The 13,443-nt window shown below is 42.1% G+C and overlaps 1 protein-coding gene across 1 annotated transcript in view; it reads left to right on the top strand.

The window, feature by feature from the left end:
* Positions 1 to 13,443, top strand: part of COL26A1 (collagen type XXVI alpha 1 chain) — a 556,823-nt gene that overhangs the window by 469,293 nt on the left and 74,087 nt on the right. The gene's annotated exons all lie outside the window — the stretch shown is intronic.

Raw genomic sequence — 13,443 nt, 5'->3', positions numbered from 1 at the left:
TCCACCTGGGGGTCCGGCGCCTGCCGCTCCGCCTGAGGGCCCGAGACCTGTCGCTCCGCCTGGGGGCCCGAGACCTGTCGCTCCACCTGGGGGTCCGGCGCCCGCCGATCCGCCTGAGGGCCCGAGACCTGTCGCTCCACCTGGGGGTCCGGCGCCCGCCGCTCCGCCTGAGGGCCCGAGACCTGTCGCTCCACCTGGGGGTCCGGCGCCCGCCGCTCCGCCTGAGGGCCCGAGACCTGTCGCTCCACCTGGGGGTCCGGCGCCCGCCGCTCCGCCTGAGGGCCCGAGACCTGTCGCTCCATCTGGGGGTCCGGCGCCCGCCGCTCCGCCTGGGGGCCCAAGACCTGTCGCTCCGCCTGGGGGCCCGAGACCTGTCGCTCCACCTGGGGGTCCGGCGCCCGCCGCTCCGCCTGAGGGCCCGAGACCTGTCGCTCCGCCTGGGGGCCCGAGACCTGTCACTCCACCTGGGGATCCGGCGCCCGCCGCTCCGCCTGAGGGCCCGAGACCTGTCGCTCCACCTGGGGGTCCGGCGCCCGCCGCTCCGCCTGAGGGCCCGAGACCTGTCGCTCCACCTGGGGGTCCGGCGCTCGCCGCTCCGCCTGAGGGCCCGAGACCTGTCGCTCCACCTGGGGGTCCGGCGCCCGCCGCTCCGCCTGAGGGCCCGAGACCTGTCGCTCCACCTGGGGGTCCGGCGCCCGCCGCTCCGCCTGAGGGCCCGAGACCTGTCGCACCACCTGGGGGCCCGATGCCTGTCGCCCCGCCTGAGGGCCCGATGCCTGTCGCCCCGCCTGGGGGCCCAATGCCTGTCGCCCCTCCTGGGGGCCCGGCACCCGCCGTTTTGCCTGGGGGCCCGATGCCGGTCGCCCCACCTGGGGGCCCGATGCCTGTCGCCCCGCCTGGGGGCCCGATGCCTGTCGCCCCGCCTGGGGGCCCGATGCCTGTCGCCCCGCCTGGGGGCCCGATGCCTGTCGCTCCTCCTGGGGGCCCGATGCCTGTCGCTCCTCCTGGGGGCCCGATGCCTGTCGCCTCTCCTGGGGGCCCGGCGCCCGCCGCCCCTCCTGGGGGCCCGGCGCCCGCCGCTCCGCCTGGGGGCCCGATGCTGGTCGCCCCACCCGGGGGCCCGGTGCCTGCTGCTCCGCCCGGGGGCCCGGTGCCTGCTGCTCCGCCCGGGGGCCCGGTGCCTGCTGCTCCGCCCGGTGACCCGCTGCCTGCTGCTTCGCCTGGTAATCCGATGTGCCTCTGCCCGGAGTCCAGCCCGATGTGCCTCTGCCCGGAGTCCAGCCCGATGTGCCTCTGCCCGGAGTCCAGCCCGATGTGCCTCTGCCCGGAGTCCAGCCCGATGTGCCTCTGCCCGGAGTCCAGCCCGATGTGCCTCTGCCCGGAGTCCAGCCCGATGTGCCTCTGCCCGGAGTCCAGCCCGATGTGCCTCTGCCCGGAGTCCAGCCCGATGTGCCTCTGCCCGGAGTCCAGCCCGATGTGCCTCTGCCCGGAGTCCAGCCCGATGTGCCTCTGCCCGGAGTCCAGCCCGATGTGCCTCTGCCCGGAGTCCTGCCCGATGTGCCTCTGCCCGGAGTCCTGCCCGATGTGCCTCTGCCCGGAGTCCTGCCCGATGTGCCTCTGCCCGGAGTCCAGCCCGATGTGCCTCTGTCCGATGTGCCTCTGCCCGGTGTGCCTCTGCCTGGAGTCCAGCCCGGTGTGCCTCAGCCCGATGTGCTTCTGCCCGGAGTCCAGCCCAATGTGCCTCTGCCCGGTGTCCAGCCCGATGTGCCTCTGCCTGGTGTACCGCTGCCCGGAGTCCTGCCACGTGTGCCAGTCTTTGATATCCCGCCAGTTACCAGACCCGGGCGGTGGAACATTTTTCCCAGCTAGGACTGTTTGGAGCGTCCTGAGGCCGCTCCTTGAGGGGAGGGGTACTGTCAGGAATGGACTGGCCAGCAATGGTGGGACTCACCTGCCTTTTGATCTGCAGTACCAGGGCTGGCCAGCGGGTGCTCCCAGCAATCAGAGACTCAACTTTGCAGCCAGCTAACACCTGGAACTGATGATACTGGTGTATTTAAGGGATGGCCAGACTTGCAGACTCTGCCTTGGTGTTGTGTTTGTCCTGGGCCCTGCAACGTCAGTTATTTAGGCATATATAATTCCGCCAAAAGATTTTTAACAGGTGCCTAACTAGCAATGAGTATCACCACCAATTCACAAAAATAAATTATTTTCAACATATCTCATGTTGTTCCATTCTTACCTGCCTGGACAATTTTTCAAAAAGATTTATGGTATTTTTACCATTTGGTATGCATGGTGGAACAGAAATTAGCAAAAATGTACTTTGAACATTATATGATCTCGACTGGCTTCTATTTCACTGACTTTTTTTCCCAGCCAGGCAAAAAAAGGCAAAAGATAAATCACACTGATTGACACAGTTTGGTTTTTGTAGCAGTGTGATGACTTTCAGCTGTTACAGTTTTACTTCATTTATCTGTCATTGCATTTACCATCTTTACTTTTCACACCGTTTTTTACATTTAATTATGCTATTTATAGCCTGAGCATACAGTCATTCCAAATATTTGTATGCATGCACCTATTAAAAAGAGTCTACAATACCATTTGAATTAATCAATTTTCTAAAGACATTAGAACTTTGACATCTGTAAGTTAGGAGTGTGGTAGAATTGGATGGGAATGCAACTGTCCCTGGAGCATCATAAGAGCATCCTCAGGACACTTGAAAAAGGAAAGACTGAATGCTTTTCTTAGTTTTAGGTTAAAATTGCTTACTATGTATATTTTTTTCCCTTACAGATTTATTTTACTAGTTTTTTTAATAATGTAGTAGCATGTTCTGCAGAATTCTACAGGGGATATTAAACTATTTGCTTTAATCTCTTTTTTTTCTCTAAGAAGCGTATGATTTAATGTTCATAAAACATTGATAAGCACCTAAGTACCAATATTGGGTGGAAGCTAATTAAACTGCTAGCATGTTTTTTTTAATTTTTGAGATGAAAATTGAGCACCTATGCAAACATAGCCCTCTGCTTGCAAGACACAAACCACCTCCTAATTACTGTACATTTAAACATGCCCATTTTTTATAATAAATATTTGAATACAATTGTGTGGAGATTTTGAAAAAATTACCAGTCTCGGGTGGATATTCACAAATTAATAAATTGTTAACTAATCTAAAATGCACATTTTTAAATCATATAATACATTAAATTCACTGAGGCGATATCCTAACCAGTCTTAAAAAAAATTCAACAAGCGAACAGGTAATCAAGAGAAATTTCCAGGTCACCATTGCTGAGCTCTTTTTAAAAAATGTTAAGGAAAACAGGTGTGAGGACGCTTCTACCTCCCTCAATAGCAGCTCCACCCGGTGCTCAGACCTGGAGGCTGCCTCCCATACGTCAGAGAAAAGACAGAGATGGTCAGCACACAGGATAACATCCAAAAAATATGACTCTTTATTGAAGAAACATGTAGACGGCTAAAATACAGCCAACGCATTTTGAACGATTAGTCCTTAGTCATGGATGTTATCCTGTGTGCTGACCATACCTGTCTTCATTCTAAAAATGTTAGTTGCCTAAAGTTGATTAATCAATCAACCTGGGTACAACCAGCCTTTCAGATATTACATGTGATTATTGCTAGTGGCTATTATAGCTGCTAGCAGGAATCCCTGGGTTCTCCTCTGCATGGCTGAGCTCATGGCTCATGGGTATATACAGTGAGTAACAAAAAAAATATGAGTTTACTTATAACAAATAGTACTTTCAACTCAAACAATTACTGGGTCTGTCATTTTGGTCTCAGAATTATGACTTGTGTCTCACCAGTCTCTCTTATAAGAGCATATGATGGCAATTGCACCTTTTTTAGGATTTAAACTTAATTCTAAGTAATCCTTCCATTTGTAAAACACCAATGTTGTTCTTAAAAATTGGCAGTTGTCTGGTGTTTTTCAGATCACATGTATAAAACAGTGAATGCTACTGTCCTTAACAAAGACAAAAATTGCTTGTGAATTACAGAATTAACAATAAAACTCCTATAACACTACCTAGCATATATTTTATAAAGGTGTTAGAATTTCTTGTCACATACCTGCTAGATTTACGCTTTCATTGGTAGCCAAGTAAGTCGGTTCTTGTAAACTACACTGCAGGAAAAAGTTAATTGGAGCACAGTTTTTTGTATTTCTCTCAATACTAGATTTTTAATGCTATAACTTTTTATAGAATAAGTTCTGCTGAAATGTTTACGATTGTGAAAACTATTCTTTTTCACTTATGCACTTATAGTTTCTGTTTTTTACTTGATAATTTTAGTTAAGATAAAAGCTAATTTGAGCTATATATATATATATATATATATATATATATATATATATATCTCTTAATTTATGGACAATCAGTGGAGAAATACTGTATATACCAAGTCCTTCTTTAAATCCTCTGACAGAAATAGTTACATCCCCTTCAACAGTTGCCACCAATCTTTATGGTTAAGAATGTCCCTAAAGGACAATTTTTAAGGACGAGATGCAACTGCAGATATTTATAATGATTTTTCCAACAATCTCTGGTGATGAAAGAGAGATTTATAGAAACAGGTTATTGTGAAAACACTCTGGATCAAACTATACAAGAAGTAGCCACTATGGATAGGGAAATATTACTAGCCCCTAATAATAACAAAAAAGAAAATAAGATGTTTTGTCCTCTGATTACTCATTTTTCGATACAACATTCTCAAAAAAAATATTATTGAAAATAGGTGGAGTATATTGAAATCGAACCCTGTTCTTAAAAATGCTCTACTAGAAAAACCAGAAATTGTGTTTAGAAGGGCTTCAAAGTTGGGAAATTTTTTACAGAATTAAAAGGGTTTTATCCCTGTAATAAATGTGTAATTTGTAAAGTGGATGGAAAGAGGAAATATAAAATTACTATTTTTTCATCAGTCACCACTAGTAAAAAATTACAAATTAACACGTGCATCTCCTTTGAATCTAAATGTATAGTGTAGTTGCTTGAATGTCCCTGCAAAAAAACAATATGTAGGGAGAACCACAAGGAGATTAAGAGACTGGTTAAAAGAACATGTTTCTAACATTAAAGTGTTGCTAAACCCACAACAGTAAAATCAGTCTGTATATGCAGTAAAGCATGCCTGATATACTCAATGTGGAAACTAAGGGGTTAATCCTCTGCATTGTTTAAAAAGTCAGTTTGATCCTGTGATCTCTACCCTTCCTCTTTTTAAAATGATCACGACTAAGATAGACAATAACCGTAGCCCTTCAGCACATGCTCAGTTTAGTGCCTTCTGCTGTAGAGAACATCTCCTGTTTGATTGGAGCTAGGCAGGTCACATGGCATTGATTTCACGCATTGGGGTGTGTATAATGATCCTAAATGACAGCTCAGTCCCTCACTCCTCCTCCATGCCCAGTTCATAGAAAAGACTACAGTGGGTTGGCTGTCACATGTTGATAGATCTATGTACCGCCTCCCATACAAGCATGTGTGCCAGAGTCATTGATTCCCATAAACGAAACAATCTTACACACTACTGCAGTAGTGTGTTGTGACCTCTAAAAAGCATCAGCTACGGTCTGCAGACGTGTATATTGAGGTAAAAGATTTTTCTAAACAGTTTAAAATACATTTATTAGCTAATTTCTCAATTCATAAATAATACTGATCATACTATCACATGTTTAAAACATCCCTTTCTTTCTCTCTTACTGTGCCTTTCCTCTCTTTCTCTACCCACTATCAGTTTTCTACCACCCTTCCCCCATGTCATCATTATCCTCATCACAGAGGATAAATACATCAGTGGTTCATATAGTGAACACGGTGTAGAGCTATTCACCCTGAGGTCATCACAGAGGACAAGGGGGCACTTTTTAAGTCTGGAGGAAAAAAAATTTAATCTCCAAACACAGAAGGTTTCTTCACAGTAAGAGCTGTGAAAATGTGGAATAGACTCCCTCAAGAGTTGGTTCTGGCCAGCTCAGTGGATTGCTTTAAAAAGGCCTGGATTCTTTCTTAGATACACAGAATAAAACTGGATACTAACATTTATAGGGAAAGTTGATCCACGGAATATCCGATTGCCTCTCGGGGGATCAGGAAGGAATTTTTTCCCCTGCAGGAGCAAATTGGATCGTGCTTTGCTGGGTTTTTTTTTTGCCTTCTTCTGGATCGACTGTGAGTATATGATTATAACTTTTTTTTTTATGGTTGAACTTTTGTCTTTTTTCAGCCAGACTAACTATGTGACTATGTGACACCTGACACCCCACTGCAAGCTTCCTCCAACACCCCACCCCTGTCATTATCATCCTCGTCTTCATTGCAGCTGGAAATCCATTCCAAGCTTCCTAACACCCTACCCCCTGCCATCACCATCCTCATCTTCATCGCACCTGGCACTCCATTCCAATCTTCCTACCATCCTTCCCCCATGTCATTGTCATCCTCATCACACCCAACACCCCACTGCAATCTTGCTCCCACACCATGTCATCATCATCCCCATCTTCATCAGACACCCCACTGCAAGTTTACGAACACCCTTCCCCATTTCATCATCATCTTCATCTGCATCAGACACCCCACTGCAAGCCTTATAACACCCTTCCCCATGTCATCATCATCCTCATCTGCATCAGACACCCCACTGCAAGTTTCCTAACACCCTTCCCCAAATTGCGGTTTAATGAGCATGCAGACAAAGTCTCCTACCATCCCTGGGCCCCACAGACGCTGAACTTTGATGTCCTAGAGTCACTATGGTCAATGTTGACAAACAAGATTTGGACTCGATTTAAGCCTCCAATAGGCCTGCAAGAACTGGGACAATTTTTGCATGAAAAGTCGGATAAAATTCCATTATCTACCATCCAAGACATTTATTTGTCAATTCCCGTGAAAATGCAGGCCATCTTGGATACCACAGGCAGTCCAACCCGTATATATATATATATATTTGCCACAATTTTCAGACCCCTAGGATCTTAAAGTGATGCACAAACACACACACACTATATATATATATATATATATATATATATATATATATATATATATATATATATATATATATAGATATATATATAGATATAGTGTGTGTGTGTGTGTGTTTGTGCATCACTTTAATAAAAGCTTTAAAAATCATAGCCTATTATCTAATTTTTGAGCATGGCACAATAAAGATCCTAGGGGTCTGAAATTTGTGTCAGTTGACAGACTGCAACCACACTGGAGGGATTGTCATTACACTAGGGAAGTATCTAGGCTGGAAATGAAGTGGCTGTTTTATTGATACCAGTTAATATTCACATTCCATTTATTTTTTGTTATAAATTTTTATTCAACTGAATAAACCTTTATTATGATAGTTTTTCTGTCTCTAATCATTTTTATTCATCACTGTATTTTCTTATTTTTTGTATTTATAGCTTGTAGTATGTAGCCTATCCCCATAACATCATGTTTTTTCTTTGAACTCCATTAATATGCCGTCTATTTTATTTTATTTTAATATTTATGTTGTATTTAATTTTTAACTCACTTTTTTAGATTTAACAGCTGTTCATTTTTCTTTCTTTTTTTGTATTTTTTTAATTTATTTTTGGTGATAATAGTATAAATACATTTTTTATCACTATTTTTAAAGATAATGATGGCTGTTTTTCAACCTTGTGTCTGATTTCTGATCTATACTATAATGGCGCCAGACCAGAAATGACGTTATGGACTAAAGCAAAATGGCGCCGCACTGGAAATGACGTTACGGAATAAGGCAAAAATGCACCTTAACCGGAAGTGATGTTACACACTATGGCTAGCACAGGAAATTGTTATGGCTTTCTTGATATGGGCTGCATAATGACGGCTGCATTATATCACACACATATGCTCCTGAAGACGCGCAATCGCGCGAAACAGCTGTAGAGTACATTGATATGCCAGAGGTACTGCCGGCAGTCTTCTATTAGATTGGCGGCTTATGATGTAAGTGATATCAGCGGTGGATTTCTTTTAATGATTTTATACTGTTTTACTTTGATATATGAGATCTGAGTCACCAATAAATACTAAAGTATTTTCTTTGTTGCTAGTTGTTCAATCTGGATGAGTGGGCCATATTTTATGAATTTATGGATTCATGAGATTGAGTAATGGATAGAGAAATGACTGGGCAGACCATATCAGATATGGAGTGAATTGAGTGCCAAGTTCCTAGAGGGAGTGATACTACAGTACTGAACGCATTTTGTTCTTCTATTTTTATGGGCAGCAATATGATTTGGTGAGTGTGTATTTCTACTTAAGGAGGAAACACAACACTGGATAATACTGTATGGTGAAGGACTGACAAGTTATCCTGGGGATCACTTTATTATTGGACTTCTTATAGCCAAGGTTGTATAAGGACACTGTTATAATTTTCACAGGTGTAACTACTTTTGTTTTTACTGCACGGCTACATTTTTACACACACACACACATATAGATAGATATATACTGTGTATACAGTACTGTGCAAATGTTTTAGTTAGGTGTGGAATAATGCTGTAAATAAGGAATGCTTTCAGAAATAGAACTGTTAATGGTTTAATTTTATCCATTAACAATTATTTGTAAAGTAAATGAACAGAAGAGAAATCCACACCAATTCCATAATTGGTGTGACCACCCTTTGCATTCAAAACAGCATCAATTGTTCAAAAGTACACTTGCAATCAGTTTTTGAAAGAAGTCAGCGGGTAGGTTTTCCCAAACATCTTGGAGAACCACAGATCTTCTGTGGATGTAAGCTGCCTCAAAACCCTCTGTCTCTTCATGTCATCTCTGAAAGACTCAATGATGTTGAGATCAGGGCTCTGTGGAGGCCAAACCATCACTTCCAGGACTCATTGTTCTTCTTTATGCTGAAGATAGTTCTTAATGACATTGGCTGTATTTTTGGGGTAATTGTCCACCATGCTTCCCTATTGCCTGCACCCTAATTCCTATGTTTTCGTGGATAGTTGAGTCGCTTAGTCTTGTTTCCACGTTGGAGGTATGGCTTTTTTTCTGAAATTCTTCCATAAAGATCACTTCCAGCCAGACTTCTCCGGACAGTAGATGGATGTACCTGGGTCCCAATGGTTTCTGCAAGTTCTGTGCTGATGGCACTGCTGGACATGTTTCAATGTTGTAGGTAAGTAAGCATGATGTGTCTTTCATCTGTTGCATTAAGTTTCCTTGGCCAACCACTTCGTCTACAGTCCTCAGTGTTGACTGTTTCTCTGTGTTTCTTCAAAGGAGCTTGAACAGCACATCTTGAAACTCCCATATGCTTTGAAATCTTTGCATGGGAGAGACCTTGCTAATGCAGTATAAAAACCTTGTGTCTTGTTGCTATGTTCTGTCTTGGCATGGTATATGACCTGCGACCTTAAAACTGTCTTTCACAACCTCACCTTAGTAACAGAGTTTGGATGTTCCTTACCCCGTTTTAGGCCTCCTACCCAACTGTTTCTACATCAGTTACTGACTGTGTTTTAACCTACATATGACTATGATAATTAGCACCTCCTTGGCATATTTGGTTAATCATATACCTGAATCTAATCCCACAAAATCCCTGACATTGTGCAAGTGTACAAAGTGTGCAAGTGCAAGAAATTATGCCGTTTTGAAGCCAAAGGGTAGTAACACCAAATATTGATTTGATTTAGATTTTAATTCTGTTCACTGACTGTTCATTTTGCAAATTGATAAAAAATAAACAATTAAAACATATATTTTTGAAAGAGGTACAAAAGGTAATAACTGTGGGGGATGGACTTGGAGGAATAGAAGATTCCATTATTAGCTGAAGGGTTGGATTTTTACATAGTTTACATAGGGCGAGGCAGCTCCAGCAGGGTTATGCAGCCATGCTGCAGGGGTTTGCAGAGCAACTGATTTGTAAACATGCAGAACAGTTTTGGCAAAGTCCGCACGTTTATACATTGACAAGACACCCTTCAGTAGCAGCAATATCTACATTCATAATATAGAAATAAGAGTTTTACAGTATACAATATATAGGTGTAATTATGGATAGAAAACAGTCAAAAAACATACAGTATTATAAAAAGTGCAATACACATCCATGTAGGGGTTAACAAAATGAGCAATAGTTGCTAGAGTTGATCAGAATATCAAAAAGATTGTTTTATCAAATGATCAGGTTGAAAAGTGTATGGCGAGGATGAATATTTATTAACTGCTGTCAGGTGAAAACGGGATCTTTCCACGGTCTGATCATTTCTAACAAAATAATAAGATGCAATTTGGCATACAAGAAGACCCAGTTTAGTTATTATAACCAATAAATTCACATCACAAAAAAGTATTAATTCAAATATTGTCAAGTGTGAGCCAACAGACTCTTAACACTAACAAAGCTGTGTAAACTATATTTAGAGGTTGATTTACAAAAATTAGTGCAAAATCTGGTGCAGTTCTGCATAGAAACCAATCAGCTTCCAGTATCTTTTTTTTTTTTTTTTTTGTCAAAGCTTAACAAGTTGAAGTTAGAACACGGCTACTATTCACAGCTCAACTAGATTTTGCACTCTTCAGTTTTGGTAAATTAATCACTAAATCTACAAAAGACTGTAAATGCTCATATATAAGGTTTGCAACTTTAGCTAAACAAAATAAGAAGAAATGGTTGCTTCAACTGCTTACACCAGGGAAAATGAATCTCTTTTATACATGACAGTGCATGAATGACTTACAGCAGTTAGTTTAAGTTTGTTTTCAATAGTTTCATGAGGGTCAAACTGTAATGCCTACACTTGAAGAATGTCTATTATACAGATCCGGTTGCAGAGTTAGTGCATAGTAAATGCTGTGAGATAACCTGCAACAGATGGAGGAAAGCAACAGTCGATGCCTGGTCACTGACCTGCAAAACATGCAAACATTTACACTGTTATACTAATCTCAAATGATCACAATGCAGTTTTGACAATTCTGTTGTACTCATCCATTACACCATACTCTGACTGCCAATGAGAGAGGGACATTTTATTTTTCTCTTTTCTTTTGTAATCCTTTTGATAGCTCTAGTTAAAACACATTTTTGTCTATTCAGTACTAATTTTTATTCCTGATTGTTTATGACTCCATTCTCCATAGATATGAGTGTTTTTTTTTTCTAATGCAATGCCTCCAAAACATTTAGGATTTGGTTTGTACATTCACAAGAAAGCAGAGGATCCTTTTAGAGTATTCTTGCTGATTTTCCATTTCCTGTAACCTATAACTGGGCATTTCTCAACTCCAGTTTCACTCATAAAATGATACCATAGAGATCCCTCCATTTTCAAAAGCAATTTGGATGCAACTCTGTCTAACCATTAGCCCAGTCTTTTATGTGCAATTTATTGGGGTTGATTTACTAAAACTGGAGAGAGCAAAACCTGGTGCAGCTGTGCATGCTAGCCAATCAGCTTCTAACTTCAGCTTGTTTAATTAAAGTGTTACTAAACCCAGGACCCTGCATTCACTATATCTGGTCTCCCACAGTACACAGAACATGGAAATGCAACTAATGTAGTAAATATAAACTGCTAAATGCCTTTTCTCATCAGAAGTTAGAGCAGTCTTGTGACTTCTATCAGTGTTCAGCAGTGCACTGGTCAAAGCTTGTAGGAGCATTTTTTTTATCTGCTCTTGGAGGATGCAAAACCCTTGACCTCTGTCTGGACAGTGCTGATTGGCCCTGTGCAAATCACATGCACTCTCCCAAGAAAAAAAAAACCTCTCTAGCAATAAACACTAAACTGAGCATGAGCAGAATGGCTATGGTTCAGTCTGTCTTATCAGGAGATAAGACGTGGATATTTAAAGAAGAGGAGGAGCAGAGAAGTAAGGATCAAAGGGCCTTTTTGCACAATGCAGAGGATTAACCCATTAGGTTCCACAGTGAGTATAACAAGCATGCTTTACTGAATATACAGACTGATTTTACTGTTGTGGGTTTAGTAACACTTTAAGCTTTCACAAAACAAACCCCTGGAAGCTGATTGCTTTTTTAGCAAAGCTGCACCAGATTTTGCACTCTCCGGTTTTCGTAAATCAACCCAACTGTCTCTGTTATCTGTTATCAAGATGCAATCTGAAGGAACAAGAGAATACCTATTTTCGTTGATAACAAAAAGGCTCAAACATGTTAGGTGGCAACTGTAATTTGTAGGGCGTGTCTAGTCCTATGTATATACCATGTACATTTTAGCCATGCAGCTATGTATATTTCATATTTGCTTGGTTTTAAAGCTAATATGGTATGATTTACGAAACCTGCTAAATGTGTAACTATTCTACCTCTGCATGTTTAATTTAGCTTGACACATTCTTCTAGTGCAGTCACTTATAGCAAATTTTGGATTTCCCTTTATTAACGTTGGCCACTCAAATCAGTCAAACTTACTTTATTCTTAAATCATAAATTACTACGCTTGGCAAGAGCGCAGGAAACACTTAAACTGATTTAAGTCTATTTTCATTTATAAATGAATGCCTGCACAGTGAAAATGATAAAGTAAATGTTTTGAGAATTTACCATAATCTTCAGGAGAAGATGTCAGATTTAATAATTGGTGCTTTTTTATAGTAGCCTACCTTGAAATGGAATCATGGAAACAGTGTGAATTTCACCATACGTGTTTGTTCCATGAGCATTGGGAAGTATTTTGTCAGAGGAAAGCTAGTTGAGCGCATCTACTCCTAGATTTATAGAAAGGTAGAATAGATCAAGGTTTAGGTTGGGCAACATTTCTATTGTGGGTATGGTGCTTTCTATCTCATCATACCTTAGTATTGTGCTTGAAAGAATGAAACAGTAAAGATCTAGACTAATACAAATAAACCACTAAAACAGCCATTCTCAACCAGGGTTCATTGGAACCCTAGGGTTCCCCCAGAGGTTGCTGGGGGTTCCTTGAACTGTGCTTGATTGACCTTCCATCTGATGGCACTTGCCTTGTTCAAGCTCCAACACCACTTGGCAAAGCCAGCGGCATGATACCAGTGAACTTTTTAGTTGTCTGTAAGGGTAGCATTCTGACTACCACTGCAAGGAGGGAATTTTCCACTGACCTCTGATGAAATATTTCAGTAGAGGTTCCCCTAAACCTGAAAATTATATTAAAGGTTCCTCTGGGGTAAACAGTTGGAGAGAGGTTGAAGGGATAGCAACTTAGCCACTACAATAACACTAGCTCACTATTTAAAGAGATGCTGTCATATTGCCTTGCATGGGCAAGGTGACAGTGTTTCTATAATAACTATTCAGATAAGATATAAACCACATTCTCAATGTATTACTTGTTTTTTTAACGCCTGAATGATAATTTTGCAATGTCAGATGTTG

The sequence above is a fragment of the Staurois parvus genome, unplaced genomic scaffold, assembly GCF_062004578.1.
Source record: "Staurois parvus isolate SC_StPar_1 unplaced genomic scaffold, SC_StPar_1.0 ptg000321l, whole genome shotgun sequence".
NCBI classification, from domain to species: Eukaryota; Metazoa; Chordata; class Amphibia; order Anura; family Ranidae; genus Staurois; species Staurois parvus.
Note: the sequence above shows the minus strand (reverse complement) of the source record. Positions and strands in the feature narration are given on the sequence as shown.